The sequence below is a fragment of the Pediculus humanus genome, genomic scaffold (genome assembly GCF_000006295.1).
Source record: "Pediculus humanus corporis 1103172108296 genomic scaffold, whole genome shotgun sequence".
Taxonomy (NCBI): Eukaryota; Metazoa; Arthropoda; class Insecta; order Psocodea; family Pediculidae; genus Pediculus; species Pediculus humanus.
Window position 1 is genome coordinate 224,794 of NW_002987865.1, and position 6,399 is coordinate 231,192.

Consider the following 6,399-nt stretch of genomic DNA (forward strand, 5'->3'; position numbering starts at 1 on the left):
TTTCATGTTTGTTTTCGTAAAAATCGTCTGCTTTTTTTAACCGAAATAGATTATTTTTTAAATTTTTTTCTTATTTACCTGACATTTTTGAACTTTGCTTACGGCAGGCACACGAGTTTTTTTGTTTCATATTCATCGATTTTTACATTTCATCGAAAACAACTTTTAATTTTTTTTTTTTTTTATATTTAAACAAACGAACAAACAAACAAACAAACAAACAATCTTTTCTATTTTGTATTTCACTTATAATCTCGCACGTAAAACGCGGCGTTAACGTTATCAATTTATCATTTCGTATTAACCTTGAATAAAAAACCGCGTGATTCATATTGTGTGTGTGTGTGTGTGAAAAATTAAAAATTTATCATATTATTATTATTATTATTGTTTTTTTTCCCGGTTAACGACATTTTTCTTTTCTTATTCCCAAGATTAGAAAGTATTTGATTTAAACCTTTAGTAATAATGATAATATTTTCAAAGTGTTTTGCGTATTAATATGACAAAGATCGATATTGGAAAAATGATGATGCTTTAAAAGTAAATTAACAAGGAGGGGGGGGGAGGAAATTAAAAACAAAATTATTATTATTATTATTTATTTTGTCACGGGATCGATCGATAAATCGATTTATTTTGATTTACGGGGGTAAATGCGTGAAAATTATATCGATTTTCTTTTTAATACGAATTTATTTTATACCGTAAACGAAAAGAAAGAAAAGAATCTTCTAAAGTACTCTCTATCCATCTCTCTCTCTTTCTTCTTTCTTTCTTTCTTTCTCTCTCTCTCTATCTCTCTCTCTCTCTCTCTCTCTCTCTCTCTCTCTCTCTCTTTATAACTATTTCTTTCGCTATATTTTACTATTTTTAATCAAAATCGAAAGTTGTCATTTAAAACTTGAAATTTTATTTTTATAAAAAAAAAATATATATTTAATATGCATAAAAAAAAATCTAGACGTTCTTGTTTTCGTATAAAATTTCTCGGTTTTCATTTTTTAATAAAAAAAAATTTTTTTTTCTTCTAAATAACGGATGAGAGAAAGAGAGAAAGAGAGAGAGAATTTCATTCGTGAATGCCTCAAGTTAAATTTTTCGTTTCAAAAAACCAAAAAAAAAAAAAAAAAGTTAATTAAAATAAAAAAAAAAAACAAAAAAACAAAAAAAAAAGGTCGAGCTCGTATTTAGTTTTTTTTTTTTGTTTTTTGCCACAAAATGTCATCGCGTTATTTATTTACAAAATGGTTCCGTTGTAATCTTTTTTTTTTTGTTTTTTTTTTAAATGTTAATTTTCAACCTTAATTTACAATCGTGTGGCAACAGCAACGATGATGATTACGATGATGGCAGTTTGCGGTACGTAATACATAAACCTAACATAAATATATTCACGTTTGCGTTTGTGTTTCCCCACCCCCACCCCCCTTATGCTTTTTAACCGAATAATTACAATTTGATAATAATAATAATAATAATAATAATAATAATAATAATAATAATAATAATCTTTCGGTATGTGAATTAACATGCAAGTTCGTGAAATCGAATAAAAATTTTCCATACAATAAACAAATAAACATAGCGAAAAAAAAAAAAACCAACCGGAAATCAAATCTCCTGTTCCTCATTCCTACAGGAATCTCCTCATCCGACAGCAAAAAATGAATTCGTGTAATTATTATTATTATTACGGTTAAAAGATTTAAACAAAGGTAAAAAAAAAAACTAATTTTTCCTTTTACCATCTATTAAATATGTAAAAAAAAAAGATGAATGAATGAATGAATGAGTGAATGGTCGGTTGGTTGACGTCCATCATGTCGTTACCATGACAACAATCATTAGGACAAAAAAAAAAAAACTTGAATATATATACGTGTAAAAAAAAAAAAGACTTTGTTGTATGTTATTATTATTATTATTATTATCATCATCGTGTCAACCCCTTAATAATATAAATTTAGGGTGTGTTCGTCATTTCTTTTTGTTTGTATGTCACCGATATTTTGTCACAAATTCGATCGATTTTTCTTTCTTTCATGACAAAGAGAGAGAGAGAGAGAGAGAGGAAAACGTTTTTATGAATTTATTAATATTGATTTTATGATTTGGCGGGGGGCGGTGGGGGGCGGGGGAAATTCTATTTTTACAAAATGACAAATTTAAACCGTTATGATTTAAATTAAAAAAAGAAAAAAAAAACCTAAAATGGTGGCGACAGTTAAAAATGAGAGAAATTTTTTAAAAATAGTAGTCATTAATAAAAAACACAAACAGGTGTGAAATTGATCGATCGATAGATCGATAGATCGATTCATCGATTTGTGTTTCTGATTACTGATTTCATTACGATCAAACGCGATCAAATGTAAATTTTTTTTTCTTTTTTCTTTTCCTGTTTTTAAATTTGATAAATTAATAAGAAAATTTTTATAATGATAATAATAAAGTGTAAAGAAAAGATTTCTAATTAATAATAATAATAATAAAAATAATAATAATAATAATAATAATAATAATAATAAACAATCGGGTCAAATGAAAACGATGACCTAAAATTTAAACAACGAAATCATTCATCGTTATTATTATTATTATTATTTGCTGAAAATGTAAAAAAAAAAAAATTTTTTATTGTTTTTTCTTATTCAATAAAGCACTTGTAATAATAATAATAATAATAATAATAATAATAATAATAATAATAATGCATTCATATCTTAATACTCTTATTCGATAATAAGTAATAATAATAATAATAAAATACAGGCTGATCCAAGTTCAACGAGATGATTATAAGATGTGTTAGAAAGAGAGTCAAATAACGAGTAAGAGAGAGAAAGAGAAAATGAAAGCAAGAATAAAATTTTTTGTAAATTTCAACATGAGAAAATATGAAAAATGAAAGTTATGAAGATACAAACGGCAAATATACAAACACATAAATATAAAATGTGTCGTGAAATTTAATTAAAAAAAAACAAACAACAAACGGTAAATTTTTATTGTTTCGAATCAACTTGTTTTTTTTTTTGAATATTATTTCGATGGAAAACCTTTTTTTTTTTTTTTTTTCCATTACAGTCGCGTTAAACTAACCGGAAATGGATACTTTAATTCGAAACTTGATTTAATATCAATTTACGAAAAAAAAAAAAAAAAAAAATTCGTTTTTGTTTAAATCGGGGTAATTATTGACCCCGAAAATTTATTTATTTATTTTTTTCTAAAAATGAAATTTTATATTTTTTTTTTTTTTTTTTATTAATAAATAAAATAAATCCGTCCAAGCGCTTATTGAATACAAAGAAGAAGAACAAAAACAAAAAAAAAAAACCTTGTCCACGTTTAAAGCAATTAATTGTTTATCAATAAATAAAACCATTCTTTTATTATTATTATTATTATTTAAAGAATAAATATTTCGTAAATGGAAAAACCTTATTATGGTTTCCTTTTTTAACAAAAAAAAAAAAATAATAATAATTTCCTTTTTTATAATAATAATAATTTTTACAAAAGAAATCTATGTAGCCATTTTAAATAATAAAAAAAAGAAATTCAAATTTTAAATTTCGCGCGCTTTTTTTTGTCAGGCACACAACTCAAACGAAAGTGCTTCGGTTTCATAAAAAAAATAGAAAAATAAATTAATAGACAGCATAAAATTTTATGAAATACCTTTGGTTAAATATGATAGTTTTTAACAAATCACAAAAAAAAAAAGAATTATCGTATTTCAATGCTAGAAATATTAAACTAAGTAAAAAATACTATTTAATAATAATAATAATAATAATGATGATGATGATGATGATGATGATGATAATGACGACAATAAATAATAAAAAAATAAAATCATGTCGTTCGTTTTTTTTTTTTTTACCTTACAAACAAACGAGAAGAGAAAAACATAAAAAATTATTTTTTTATTTTATAATCCGAACGCATAAAATTTTTTTTATTTCCCGAATAGTATCGATAATCGATCAATCGATCTATCGATTCGTAACGATTTCATCGATTCGCACATTTAAAAGATAATAATAATAATAATAAATGATTGAAACGTTTGCTAATTTTTTTTTGTTTTTTTAACAAGAGTTTGTTAATCATCACCGTAATAATATTTTTATCATGTTAATTATCAATAAAAAAAAATTCAGGTAGGTTAAACATAATAATGATAATAATAATAATAATAAACAATTTCGGTTGGTGGCGGGGGTGGTGGTGGGAATGAACGTGATGAAATTAATTAGAGAGATTTAATAGAACATGAAAAAAAATTTTTTTTTTAAATTTGAAAAAATGAAAATTGACATTTGTTTTTTTTTAATTGAAGCATAATAATAATAATAGTAATAATAATAATGTGAATGATTTAAAATATAATTTGGAAACGTCAAGTAAATGTCACTTTTTGTTTAAAATTTTAATCAGATCGTCACGCAGTTGATTTTTTTTTCTTTTATTCTGTGTGATGCCCAAATAAATTAATTGAATAATATGAAAACAGAAAAATTTTTTTTTTGTGAGTTTGGTAACACTTTTTTTTTTTAGCATAAATTGGTAATAAACTCTGTCATCATCACGAATTTAAATTATCGAGTAAATTTAGAGGGGTCATCGTGAAAATAATTAAATAAAAAAAAAATTAACGGTTTTTTTTTTAAAGAAGCAAAAACAAACGATAACGTTTTACCTTTTTCTTAACATCCCTCCTCCCCTCCCCTCACCTCCCCAAAAAAAAAAAAAAATTTCTTTCAACGATTTTTACAGAAAAAAAAAAAAATTTTCGACACACATAACATGAACTGTTTGTTTTTTTTTAAAAAAAAAAACTTTTTAACATTGAAATGTAAATTAATATCATTCCATTAGTTAAGTTCCGCCTCTTAAACATAACAACAGCAGAAGCTTTTAATGTTTCTTCTGCTTTCTCTGACAAACAGCAAACAATTTTTTCTCTCTCTCAAAAAAACTTTCTCTCTTTCTCTCTCTTTCATTTCTTTATATATTATTAATTTAAGATGGTGAATTAGTTTTTTTTAAGAACTATTGTCGGTTGTTATTTTAAAAATAGAATTATTAAATGAATGATTACGTGGGGGGAAGGAGAAGGATGAGGAGGGAGTTAATTAATTGAGTAATTATACTCTTTAAAAAATTAAAAAAAAAAAAAAATGTGGGGATAACTCCTGTTTTGATAAACTAATTAGTATTGATATTGACATAACCCTTTATTATTTATTAATTAATATAAATAATTATTAAATAATAAATGATTGATAAATTTAGTTAATTTTTGTAGTTAAAAAACCTACGCGTTTTCGTGGTAGTCTTTTGATGAGGGGGCGTCAAGGGGATTCCCCTAGGGGAAAAAGAAAAAAAAATTTTTGCAAAATTTAATACCTTTGCAAAACATATTTTTAATGTGGGTGGGTGGATTATAATCGTCAAAGTAACAACAACAAACGTCAAACTTGTAACATGTTCTCGTTTCTCGTCGTGTTTGTTCTCGACAACGTTAATTTTCGAATTACTCCCACGACTTTTTCTTTTTTTTTTTCTCGTTAATTATTATTATTATTGTTGCGAAATTTTTCACCGTAAAAAACGACCGTGTCAGAAGATAAAATTTAAAATATCGAGCCAAAAAAAAATTTCTAGTAAATCAAGATCGAGAAAGAAGGAGAAGACGGCGACACATATTTTAAAAAAGTTTTTGTAATGATTCAAACCATAATCTTTTCTTAACTAATTGTGCTAATTAAGGATTTGCGACGCGTACGCGCACGCACACACACACACGGATAGGTAAGGCAAGCACACGAGTTGAAAGTAATTATTACTTTTATCTGCAACCACGAAAAAATTTAAATTTTTTTTTTTTATCAATAAAATTTTATGCTCCGAAGGTTTTTGTTTCGTTTAAAGTTTTAATGTTGTCTCTTTAATTTTCATTTCGTAAAAAGGAAAGATAAAGAGAAAGAGGGAAAGAGAGAGGAAGAGAGAGAAAGATAGAGGAAAATTTCTAAAATTTTCTAATAAAATTTAAAATCATTTTCATCGTAGGCGGCGTATGGATAAAAAGAGAGAGAGAGAGAGAGAGAGAAAAAAAAAGGCATTAATGAATTTTCACATAAAATACATCAACGCTCGTTCATAAAAAAAATTCAACCTTTTCATTTCCGTTTCCGTTTATGATGAATTTTCAATTATCAACATTTTTTATTATTATTATTGATTTACTTTTACATTTATTAAAAAAAAAAAGAAATTTATTTTCGTCGGAAAAAATAATAAATCATTAATAAAATAAAATATAAAAAAAAGAAGCCATTATGAAAAATCCTTTACCAAAAAAAAAAAATAATAATGATAATAATA